Consider the following 12,684-nt stretch of genomic DNA (forward strand, 5'->3'; position numbering starts at 1 on the left):
CTTGTTAAACCCCGGATTTGTGCTGGAAATGGCCCAACTTGATTATCATACACATTGTAAGGAGAGTGATCACTTTAGATAAGCTATTACCAGCAGGAGAGTGGGGTGAAGGGAGAGAAAACCTTTTGTAGTGGTAAACACCCATTTTTTCATGCTTTGTGTGTATAAAAAGATCTTCTATACTTTCCACAGTATGCATCCGATGAAGTGAGCTGTAGCTCACAAAAGCTTATGCTCAAATAAATTGGTTAGTCTCTAAGGTGCCACAAGTACTCCTTTTCTTTTTACATCCACCCTGATCGCATTGGCCCTGTCAACACTGGTTCTCCACTTGTGAGGTAACTCCCTTCCTTTCATGTGTCATTATATAATGCCTGCATCTGTAATTTTCACTCCATGCATCTGAAGAAGTGGTGTTTTACCCATGAAAGCTTATGCCCAAATAAATCTGTTAGTCTTTAAGGTGCCACCAGACTCCTTGTTATCCTCCACACAGTGTCACCTCGTACGTATGATGCATGCAAGGTCACAATGTGAAAAGGACGATAGAGCAAAATGGTGTCCTCCATGCATCATGACCGCAACGCACCGTACATGCGAGGTCATGCTATATGGTGCAAAATAGCATCCTCTGCACACTGGGAATCATTGCGACCCCATCTGCTGATGGCACAGCCCCCGTTGGGGGCACAACCCACAGTTTGGGAACCGCTGGTCTAGGCAGCAACCATCAGGCAACAGCCTGTTGCTCAGACAGTCACAGCTTCCTGTTCCGGTTAGGTTCTTTATATAGGCCAGGTACCCAATGAGAATACTGACTGTCCAGCCACGCAGGACCCTGGGGCACGATTCCTGTGGGGCTGTAGGCCTTTAGCACTAAGGCTGTTGGTCAGAAGCCATAGTTAAGCATGCTGCTATGGCAGGAAGGCTAGGGATGCTATCTAGGTAACTCGTGGTCTGGGTTAAATAGCAGGCTCCTGACAGCAGTGTTGCAGCTGTGTCATTGTAATGCTTGCAGTGTAGATGTAGTCTGAGCCATCTACAGTACAGTACCCCCACTGCCTCAGAGGGTTGAGCACCACCTACTGATATGGGAATGTGCAATCTGACACCATTTGTGAGGCCACCTTTGGGAATAACAAGCATTCTGGGAACTGTAGTTCAGAAATCACCTTGGTAAATGCTCCATTTTCCTGTCTCCCTCTCCTCTCCTTTACTCAAAATGCATCTCTCTTCAGCAGGTAGGGGAGAGGAGGTTGAAGAGGAGGATGTTTGACTGTGGATCTCCCATGAGAGGGCAGTAGTGTCCAAGGACAGAGCTCAAACAGGAGAATGGCAGAATTGCTAAATTGCCTTATTTAGTCTATCTGTCAGTGAGTTTGGCAGGATGAGCAAGGTTACTGAAGTGTGCTTAAGGGGGAGGTCTTACTGGTCAGAAATGAGGGGTATCAGCTGAGCTGGAGTGTGTGTGTGAGGGACTGGACTTGAGGGGGCTGTAGGTCTGGACTGAGGTGCATCTGAAAATGAGTTGGGAAGGACTGGAATATCAGAAGACTGCTAGACGGGAGTATATTTGGCACAGGTGTGTGTGCTGTGTCTTGATAATGATGTTTTATGTGTAGTTTAATATAGCAAACATATAACATTTTGATATGTAGTCAAATGATGTTTGCATGAAAACTTGGGTGAGGCAGATCAGTATATCGGTAATGCAAATGCATATAATTTGTGTCTTTTTCAGAAGACTTTTGTATTGTGTTTATACTTTTAGATAACCAACGAAAATGGTAATTATTTAGAATCATAGTTAATGTTGTTTTGTGATTAAATATGCATTTCTTTGCATCAGATATGAATAACATGTTATATTTATTATGTGGGCACTCCACTGTTCATTTCCTTGCTTTTAAGTGCTTAGGCTTTGTAAATGATGTGATGTTGCTTAGCAACCTTAACTGTTTTTTTACACACTTTCTTAGTTTTGGAATTTCCTAGGTTTTGTTTTGTTTTGTTTTCTTCTCCTGTCATTTGTTTTCATTTTTTTCTTTTGTGTAGGTAAATGAAGATATGTTTGAGAAAAAAACTAAATCCATACTATGGGAGATATCACCAAATTACTGAATTAGCGGAGTGGGCTATGCTGGTCAAGGTAATAACAGCAGTCACTGAAATTATTGTGGAAAGAATTTGTTAGTGAAGTTTCATGGTCAACAAGCAATACATCACCCCAATGAAGGTTCTGGAAAACACTTGTCAATGGGAACACACTACACACAAGCAATATATCACATCAGTATCTCTGATTTTGTAAATGAAAGGATTTGTCAGTGAGCGCACAGTATGTTCAAGAATACATTGCCTCAATATCTTTGCTTTAGTCATTGAAATAATTCCTCACTGGGAAGGGTATCCAAGACTATATTCTCCATCTGTTTTTTTCTTTTTGCTATCAGCCTCAATTATACAGATTCATTTCTAGTTTACATTTAATAGTAATATCATAAATAATTTATTATTTCTGCCCTTGAAAATTGCCTGTTGCACAAGCAATATCAAATGTTTCTATCAGAATATTGTGGTGTAATGTTATTTTAGTTCCATACTGAAGCATATAAAGAGATAGTAGACACTTCATAACATTTTAAAAAAGGAAGCATTTGTAAATTGCTTAATCTGAAAATGTATTCGCTCTGTTTAGCTGACATTTTCAGAACAAAATTTAATCTGAAAACTGGAAGCATGAAGAATGTTGTTTTTCTCACTCATAAGTGTGTATATCTGTCGGTGTGAGAGTGTGGATGGGGGAGTTGTCTCAAAATCAACCTTATCATAGGGCAGCCTTAATGATGGAGAGCTACTGCCTCCTTATAATATCATACTATTTATTATTTTTATTTTTTTATTGATATTTTTTTCTCACACCTTAAGGGTTGGGCAGCAATGGAACTGATCTCCTGTAGAACAACATGACCAAAGAAGAGGAGAAGCTCTTCTCCTAATCCTCCTACAGTCTTTGGGATATACACAGGAGAGGTACTGACAAGGCCCCAACTGTTACGGGCTGAGCAACTTCTATGAGATACTGGATACCATCAGGTATAGGAGCTTGTGGTTTGGTGTTGAAGGCCAAAGACTATAAAAAATCAACTATATGATATTGTAATGGGCCACCATTAAGAGTTGTCAAGGTATTGAAATGGGGGATAGAGGAGATAATTCGTTAAAGGGGTATTAAATTTATGAGCCAAATGGCCCAAGCCCCCTGGTCAAAGCATGCAGACTCTACGGTTGTGTGGAGCTACAGGGTTGCCGTAGAGATTACAAATACAGTGACTAAGGGTTGGTTGTAAACAGAGCTGGAGTAAAGCAGGAGAAATGGGTTTGTGTGAACCTGAGGAAGCAGAGACAGAGAGGCAGCCTCTCCTGTTGGGCACCGAGAAGGCTGGCGGCTCTCTGGGGGATTTTCCAGGAAGGAAACTCCCTGTGTGCTCTATGTTGCTACTGCTCCTCAGGCAAACAGGACTTTGTGTATGTTTCTGTAAATAAACAGATTCACCAAGGATTACCATCTCCTAGATATCTCATCCGAATGTCGCCACCCCACAAGGCCTTGAATTTCAGCCTTCCACTCAGCCCAAGAGCCAACATTATTATTTCAGAAGTTGTCTGTGATCATATAATTAAAGACAGCATTGTAAATGGAGTTATATAAGGGGGTGCCCAGGAACTCTCACATTTCCTGATTTTTCAGTGCTTTTCTGGACAAGTTTAGCATCCTCTTAGCATATGTTATTTTTATGTTTATTTTTTCTAGTTTCTCTAGGAAAAGGGAGAGAAACTAAATATTCCCAGATCTGGAACATATTGGCTAAGCTGCTACCCCTGGAAAGTATTTTCGCATACATCCAAGTAAAGTGTGATCCCTGCTTTATTCAATCCATACCTGGTGAAAAAGGCACACACTCAATCTATGTGTACAACACGGGATACCTTCCCTTGGAGTTCTAGAAAATCATGTGCAGACAAGTGCTAGAAAATGATAGCATGTTAAATATCAGCCCCGTGACTAGAACACAGCTTTTGGTTCTATAACCAGTGCCTGCTCCTCAATACCACCTCTGGCTGAGTCATTCAGCATCTCTGTGGGTTATTTACCCACCTTGAAAAAAAATGTAGCTAATAATGCTTTTCACATACCAGTAGATTTCAAAGCTCTTCACAATGATGAGTTAGTGTCATTACTCCCACTTTACAGTAAGTCCAACTGTGGCCTTGTCTGCACTACAGCACTCAGCCATTTGTGCTTTAGTTGGTTGCTTGACACCCACACAAGCCACTTGCATCCACAGTAGGACTGTCTAACACCAATTCAAGTAGGGTGGCTGCACCCTTAGCCAGCATCCTTAGCCAGCGAACCTCCTTAGTTTGTGAGCTGAGAATTCCCTCTTTGTTCTCCATCATGTCCCCTCCAGTCATGCTGCCAATGGATTCCCCCTCCCAAAACTACACCCCTGGAAAGGCCCTCTCTAGCCCCACAACCCTTCAGCTCCTTGCCATGCCTCCACATAGCAGTCTCCTCTCCTCTGGCCAAAAAATCAGCCTAACTTGGAGAAACTACCACTTCTCCATGATAAGCCACACAAAATTGCAAAGTGAGGGCTAATCTCTTATGCGAATGCATCTGTATAGTTATCTTGTCACCAATGAATCCCACTACCATTTGTGTGCTTAACCACCTATTGTGTCTTGTCATAAACACAGATTGTGAGCTATCTGGGACATAGACTTTGTTTTATTTGTTTGTATAATCCCTAGTGAAATGGGACTTTGATCCATGATTGAGACCTCTAGGCGCTACCACAATACAAATAATACATTACTTTTTAAAAATACTACTTAACAGAAAGTTAGGATTTCAAAGTCAAGCACTCAGAAGTTAGGATATGCCAGAATTAAGGTTGCATTCAATCCCCTTGTGTGTATACTCTATCATGCAGTCTTTAATTACAAAATCACATGCTGTTTTCCACAGGACCCCTGTCTCATTCAGTGCATGGAATGGATGGTGTTCAGGGAATGAATCAGGGGTTTATAGTGAATGAAGCAGTTGTCTATAGGCTCCATGCCTCATTTGTGGCAGAAGTTGGAATGCAATGGGAGCTGTGTGCTGTATATAGGAAGTGGTATAAAATGCTAAGTACTCTGAAAAATCAGGACCTTTTTTGTTTCAAGTTGGTCACCCAAAATTAGAGTTCAGGCATGAAAATGCATCAGTGTACTTTTGGCCTTACTCTCTCTGATCCTGAGTTCTTCATGTGTTGTGAGGATAAGTTCATTATTGTTTGTGAAGCACTCAGATATTATGGTGACGAGCACCATAGAAATGCCCATGACAAAATTAATAATTCTGTATTCAGTGCAGGGTTTGGTGTTGGGCAGTAAATGCGGCCTGGGGCCACACTTTGAATGATGCAGATAAAAAGAAATATTGACTTGTTACCCATTCAGTGTGCACCATGGATCCTGTGGAAAAAATAGTTTGTGATCATGTAATTAAAGACTGTATCATAATTTATACACACAAGGGGCTGAATTAAGGCTACAGGCAAATTTAATTCTAGCATTTCTTAACTGTTGAGCTCTTGGCTTTGCAACCTTAATGTTCTTTTAACACATTTTTTTAAATGTAATAAAATACTAGTAACAGGACTAGAATTCTTACGATGCAGCTCCAGAAATAAAGGCTCCTACAGGTGAGCTAAAGCAGCTGTTAGGTGCTGAATATAGGAGCACCCTTAACTTCAAAACTTAAATCAACCAACTGAGGGCATTGTAGTCTCTTGATCACTTGCACACTTTCTCTTACACATACATGCATGCACACACACACAATACCTTGTCCTGTTTCCAGTGTAGATAAGGACTGAAATCACCAAGTGGCACCAGTGTGAGCAGAATTAAACCTCTATATGTCAAACCAAAATTAATTAGCTACTTCATTAATCACAACTTTTGATCTCTAAATGTAGCTTGTGCATGTATTTTCAATGGCACTGAACTCTGTGGATAGTTTGAAGGGGCAGAAAGCTGCCATTTTTGAGCTAGAAGGCACAAAGAAACATTAGAGAAAATTCCAGTTTTTTAAAATTCAGGACAATTTTTTAATTACCTGTAATTTAAAAATCTTTTGTTCAAACTTTACAGAAACTTCTTTTTCTTTGCAATCAGAATAAATTTGGCATTGTTTGAGGCCTATGAAATGCTTCAAGCCAAAATGATAAGATTATACAGAGGCTTAAATAAGGCCTATAATAGGTTTATTATGGATGTCACAAATGTGTTTTCATGCCTGTTCACTTTGTGGGTTTATAATTTTGGGTTAGTATCTCACATTTTCTAGGGCATTCAGCTATTTGCCCCTGTTGCCTGTTCGGCATTATTATTACATTCTATGTGTGTCTATCTGTCTCTCTTGCTCTCCATCCCTCTTACTCCCCCTCATTCTCAGGTGGAAAGACTGCGATTGGGTTACACTCTCATCCATTCTTGCAGGGCTCAGGGCCCTCTCTTGGCCTCCACGCTAGACTCTCCCTTTGTGCCGTTGCTTGGTAACTGGGAAAGGGGGATGGGACAGGCTACAGGAGGGAAAGATGGGTTGCGGGGAGGGGGCGGGGAGGGAGTTGTGTGAGCAATTGAAGTGTGTGCAGCTTGTGTAATCCTTCAGGCAGCCTCTGCATGCTGATTAGATCCAGGCTGGTGAAAGCAAAGGCCAGGCATGGAGCCTCGGCCAGCTCGCACAGACACAGGACTAAGGTATTTGGAAAGGATCCCTACCCAAGGTGCACTATGGATGTTTCAGGGAGTGGTATGAGAGGCTCAATAGGGGACACCCTCCCCCCCGAATCAGTACTGATCCCAATACATAGGGCCCTACCAAATTCACGGCCATGAAAAATGCATCATGGACCATGAAATCTGGTCTCCCCCCAAGAAATCTGGTCTTTTGTGTGCTTTTACCCTGTACTATACAGATTTCATGGGGGGAGACCAGCATTTCTCAAATTGGGGATCCTGACCCAAAAGGGAGTTGCAGGGGGGGTCACCAGATTATTTTAGGGGGCTCGCAGTATTGCCACCCTTACTTCTGCACTGACTTCAGAGCTGGGAGGCCAGAGAGTGGCGGCTGTTGACTGGGCACCCAGCTCTGAAGGCAGTGCCCCACTACCACCACCGGCACAGAATTAAGGGTAGCAATATCATATTATGCCACCCTTGCTTCTGTGCTACTGCTGAAAATGGCTCTGCCGTCAGAGCTGGGCTTCTAGCCAGCAGCCACTGCTCTCCAGCTGCTCAGATCTGAAGGCAGCACTGCCGCCAGCAGCAGCGCAGAAGTAAGGGTAGCAGTACTGCAACCCCTTCTACAATGACCTTGCGACCCCCCCACAACTCCTTTTTGGGTCAGGACCCCATACAATTACAACACTGTGAAATTTCAGATTTAAATAGCTGAAATCATGAAATTTATGATTTTTTAAATCCTATGACCGTGAAATTGACCAAAATGGACCCTGAATTCAGTAGGGCCCTACCAATACACCAGCATGCTGCTGGATGATGCTATGCTGAAGGGGGTGGTGTCCGTGAATCAGTAGGGGGTTGCTTTCCTTTGCCTCAGGAAGGACAGAAATGGCTTACCAGTACACAGGAGGTGGTATGCTACAGGGAGCAATGTGGTTGATTCAACATGGGGCACTGTGCCCTCAGTAATGACTCCTGGGCCATTGCCTTGTACTAGGATACAGGCTGGAATGCAGTGAGTGGTGTTTAAAAAAAGGTATAAAACTGAAGCCCTAACCTTGGCTCTTGGGGTCCTAAAGATCCCCTGTCACTTTTCTTAATCATTGGCTTGTTATCCCCATGGTCCTGGCCAAATCTCAGTGTAGGAGGTTGTTTCTGCCTCTTTACGTTCCCTCTGCAGTTTCTATTATATATGAGTCTCCTTATCTTTTAGTGTTAAATAGCCACTGCCCCAGAAGTGGCTGCACTTTGGTGGCCCCTGAATTCTTAGGATTTCTTTGGTGCTTAAGGAATGGGAGATACATTATTAGTAAGTTTTGAATAAAACCCTTAGGAACTGAAGTCCCATTAATACCTCTCTGGCTTGCTTCACTTGCCTCTAGACCAGCCCCCTCTCAAAGATACATGGGGGTCTTTGCTCTCAAGCCCGACTCTGTCTGCACCATCTCTTGTCCTGGAGCTACATGGAGGCCTCACTCTCTCCCTCTCCTGCTTCTGGAACACCTGATCGCTCAGCACTCCAGTTCCTGAGAGATCCAATCCGTTTCTTCCCTCACTTTTCTCTCGGATTCGGTTGCTCCTGGGTCTGTCTTGCCAAAAAACTCCAGGCTTCTCCCATTCCTTTGTACTGGGGAGTGGGAAGGGAGGAGAAATTGCAGGAAACTGGGGAAAGAAAGGAGAGTGGAGCGAGACAGATTTGGGGAGAAGAGGGAGGCAGGAAAGGAGTGTGACACCATTCATTTCACCTGATTTCAGATGCAGGCTCTCAGGGGAGAGGGTCTGTGGCTCAGAGAGACAAAGATGTTCAGATGATTCCTGATATTATCTCTGCCCCCCACACTTTATTTTGAGCCTCTGACTGAGTCCCCCTCTCCATCTAGTACACTTCCCCCAGCCCGTTGACTGAAGGGGGCCCATTATTAGGTCGTTCCCCATTGTCCCTCCTGGGTGTCTGTTTTGGGGGGAGTTTGGAGAGGGACTCGGAGCAGTTTCGAGCAAGAGATCGCGTGGCCAGGGCCTTGTGCAGCCCATAGAGCAAGCGCCCTGCTGAGGCTCGCCCCCGCTCCAGCTCCCCCCGAGCTCCCTCTTTCCAGCCTTATCCCTCTCCCCTCTTTCTCTCCTCCCCCCACCCACTCCTCTGGCTTTGCCCTCCCTCCCCCCGTCCCCGGCGCGGCTCTCACGCGCTTCCCCCGCCCGCTCCCGGCCCCTGCGCTCGCGCCGGGCTCCGAAGACAAACATTTTGTCTAGCAGGAGGTGACTGCCGGGGCGGGGGCGGCAGCCGCCGGGGGGTGACAGCGCGGCGGGGGGCGCTTCGGAAATGGGAGGCGGCTAAGGGCGGCCGCGGCCGGAGCGATGGGCGAGCGGCGGGGCGGGCTGGGCGGTGTTTGAAAGCGGGGTGCTGCGCTGCTCCACGGCCCCGCGGCCATCGCTGCTCCAGCGGCCGCCTCCTCACCAGCCCGGAGCCACGGAGCCAGGAGGCGGACGGAGGAAGGGGGCGTATTTAGTGCCCTTCCCCCCACCCCGCGCCTCCAGTCGACCTCCTCCCGGGAGCCTGCGGTGAGTCCCGCGCCTGCTCGGGCTGCGCCTGCCCCCCGCCTGTCATTGTCTCTCTCACCCCCCCCCCCCCACGCGTGTCGGCCCCGGGGGGGGGCAGAGGCAAAGCTGCGGAGGGGTGGGGGGGAGAGGCAGGACCGCTGCTTAACCCCGCCGGTGCCAGCCCAGGCTGTGCCCGCCCGCAGCGCTGCCTGCTCCGACGGGGATGCAGGGGGTGGGTGGCGCGGGAGGCTGGGTCCTGCAGCCCCGGGAGGGCTGTGGCAGAGCTCGGCGGTCCCTGCTGGGAGGATCCCTGCTGTCTTGCCCGGCCGAGGTTGTGCTCCCTGAGCGCCCCCCCCCCCGTCCCCGGCAGGGGGTGATGGACACGGGGGGCTGCGCTTGCATCGGGTCCGGGGGTCTGTCCAGTCCCCTCCCACGCCGCGGGGGGCCAGAGCTAGCACGGCGTGACGTCACCCTCCGGGTGCCTCGCTGGAGCAGACCCCTCCCCCCCGCCGCCCGGGGAAAGTTGGGCTGGGGGGTCCGAGCTGCGTTTGGGGGAGCCGGGGGTTGGGCGCGCAGGGATGCGGGGCAGCTGGGCACTGGAGGGATGGGTACGTGGGTCTGGGTGTCGGCTGCAGTGGGGTGGGAGGGTTCTGAATGTGCAACCCGAGGCCCGTGCAAGAACAACGCTGGAAAAGCACCAGGCAAACGTGTTGTATTACTGGGATGTCTCCTCCTCTTCTCCTGCCCTCCTCAGATCATCCCCGGCTCATCTTGGCAAATTCCTTTCCCAAAATTGAGCTGTTGGTTCCTTTCCAGGTGCAGTTTGGGGAGAGGCAGAAATATTTTTTGGTTGTCTTCGGAGTCCTGGTGATTCCCACATGATCTCTTCAGGGGAATAGCCGCAGGAAGAAGGTTTACTCAATCCCCAGCTTCCCACTCCACCATGGTGGGGACCCACTACCGGCCACTACATGGAAATTCTTCCAAGAAAAACCACTAGGTTGCTGCCAGGGCACCAGAGTGCAGATAACTGGCCTGCAAGTGGATTGTCATCAGGCTGGCCTTTGTGGTCCATTCCACTTGGCCAGGGTCTTCTTGCTTGTTATGCTGGCTATTCAGTTGCTGTTGGTCCTGGAATTGATTAATATGTTTCCCATGGTGTCCTCAGTGTTTTTATCTGCAGGCCAGCCACGATGTTTGTTTTGTTCTGTGCACCATTTGTTTGTGGTTGTGCTGGCCATTGTTGCCCAGCGGGTTGCTGTAGTTCCGAGAATTTGGTCACCATTGCATAACCCTATGCATTATCATTGCATACTATTGAGTTGCATTTGGATTGTCTTTTATGATGGCCAATGAGTTGCTATTTTGTTGGCCAATTTTTTAATGTTATGTTTCTCTTTGTGTTGTGACTGGCTTGGTCTATGTGCTGACTGTTGAGTTGCCCATACTATTACTATGAGATTGTTCATTGCTTCAGGACTAATAAAGGCACTTCTGTCCTGTTCTGGTTATGCAACATTTTATCCTTATCCAGATACTTCTTCATTATGCCTGGAAGAAGTACCTGTATTTAAGCAAGTGGGTGAAGCCATGCTGCAAAATTCTTACTCATTATCACAGTTGGGTTGTGGATGGAGGTGGTCAAATTATTAATTGAGATTAATTTATTTGACGAATTTCATTTCTTCTCTCCCCGTGACTATTCCTTGCCCAAGTAATTATTTTCATGTTACTTGTGATTGTATAATGACTTGTCTGTGTGAATAAATGTCAGCCGTTGGTTGCTAGTGACTTGCTTGCTCTGTTCCCTGACTGGATGATCTGGTCTTTCTCAGCAGAAGGACCCCTTTTCCATTTGTGATCTCTGGGGATTGTTTGAATTCTTGACTGAGCTCTTCAATATGGCTGTGAAGGAACATCCAATGCTAAGGCTGTCACCCAAAGCAATAAAACTCACTCAAACATTTGCAAATTAAATGTCATGAATCCTAATGATAAAACTTGCTGATCCTCTTCTACTGTAGTAATCCCCCTCCCCTCAGATACTGGTAGATGGTTCTTATGTCCTCACCTTCAGGCTTGTCTGCATAGAATTACATTGGAAATTTAGTGGCATAGTTATACAGGAATAACTCCCTATGTAGACACTTTTATTCTGGAATATGAGTGTCCACATGTGGAGTTATACCAGCATAACTATAACGGTATAATACGCAGTCCCCAGTATTGCACTGATCACTTTTTCAGCTTTGTCCCATAGTAAATTTCTGTGTGATTCCTCTTCTTCTCTGGTGTCTTTTTGTTGCTCCTGCTCTCCAGGCATCTCCTGTTCATTGAGAATCTGGGTTTCAGATTATTTCCCCTCAATATGTTAGCTGGATTTGTCCAGGTTTTGTTATTTCCTGCCCATGTCTCTAATCTCTCTTGGTCATGTGAACTACTTTATTGTCCTCTGTGGGTTTTGCAACCCCTTTCAGTTTAGTATCATCAGATCCTCAGCTACAAGGTGCCCTAGATGTGCAAAGTATTTTTCATGTATTTATCGCTTCATCTTTGCTGCAATTTCTTAAGGTGGAATTTTACCAGTGAAACAGTAACTTTGTTTTACCTTTACAACAGCCAAAAAATAAGTACAAAATATCAACCCTTTATAAAATTCTTAAAGGCTAATAGCCTGAGAGGAAAGTCAAATACTCTGAGTATGATTAAAATAGAAAGTGCCTATGAAAAAGAAGAATTCTTAAAAATCTCCTGGGCCACTTTCAGGTTGTCTTCACTGCAGAGTTAACGCAAGTGATCTTCCCAGGGTCGTCCTAGCCTGGGTCTGAGCAGCCACATTGCCAAGCCGTATCTTTGTTACAGTGTGCTCACTGGAACTGCATTCACCCATATGTGTTGCTAGGACTTCTGGGGGCACATCCTAGGATTTTTTGTGCTGCAGTAAGTTGAACTGCTCTATGATTCTTTCCCAGTAAATCGTGGGAGAACTCATCTTCCCTTCTGGATACAGGAGGAATTGTGGGAAGGCACTGGAGGACTGTAAGCACTCAAGTGATTTAGCCTGCATCCTGAGTCATGGCAAAGTGGATGGGTTACCAGCTCAGGTGAAAGTCTCACTTGGGTATTAGCCTGTACCCCGAGCCGGGCCAAATAGCTCAGGTTGAAAGCACCACTAATCTTGGGTGAGGAGGGGTTTGTTTTTGGGCAGGAGGGGGCTTAGAGGCAACACCTGAATAAGAGCCTGTGTTAACTCCACAGTGAAGACATGCCCTCACAGGTCGTTTGTAACGGGTTTCCTCTGACTACAATAATTTGTTATTGTAGGGTCTTGTGTGTGCAACTGTTTGTTAC

The 12,684-nt window shown here is 46.1% G+C and overlaps 1 protein-coding gene across 7 annotated transcripts in view; it reads left to right on the forward strand.

Annotated features, from left to right (window-relative positions):
- The first annotated feature begins 1,292 nt into the window (after positions 1-1,292).
- The window catches only part of ATN1 (atrophin 1), a 60,161-nt gene continuing 48,769 nt past the window's right edge, over positions 1,293-12,684 (forward strand). Inside the window, exons 1-3 of one of the 7 annotated variants that reach the window (XM_037910990.2) lie at positions 1,293-1,582; positions 2,056-2,149; positions 2,929-3,033. The gene's annotated coding sequence lies outside the window, so the exon portion shown is untranslated. Of the gene's footprint in view, positions 1,583-2,055; positions 2,150-2,771; positions 3,097-8,958; positions 9,052-9,099; positions 9,355-12,684 lie in introns of those variants that run through there. The other 6 variants (XM_037910999.2, XM_037911016.2, XM_043541223.1 and 3 more) reach the window with 6 other exon arrangements.

Source organism: Chelonia mydas, chromosome 1 (assembly GCF_015237465.2).
Source record: "Chelonia mydas isolate rCheMyd1 chromosome 1, rCheMyd1.pri.v2, whole genome shotgun sequence".
In the NCBI taxonomy this organism is placed as follows: Eukaryota; Metazoa; Chordata; order Testudines; family Cheloniidae; genus Chelonia; species Chelonia mydas.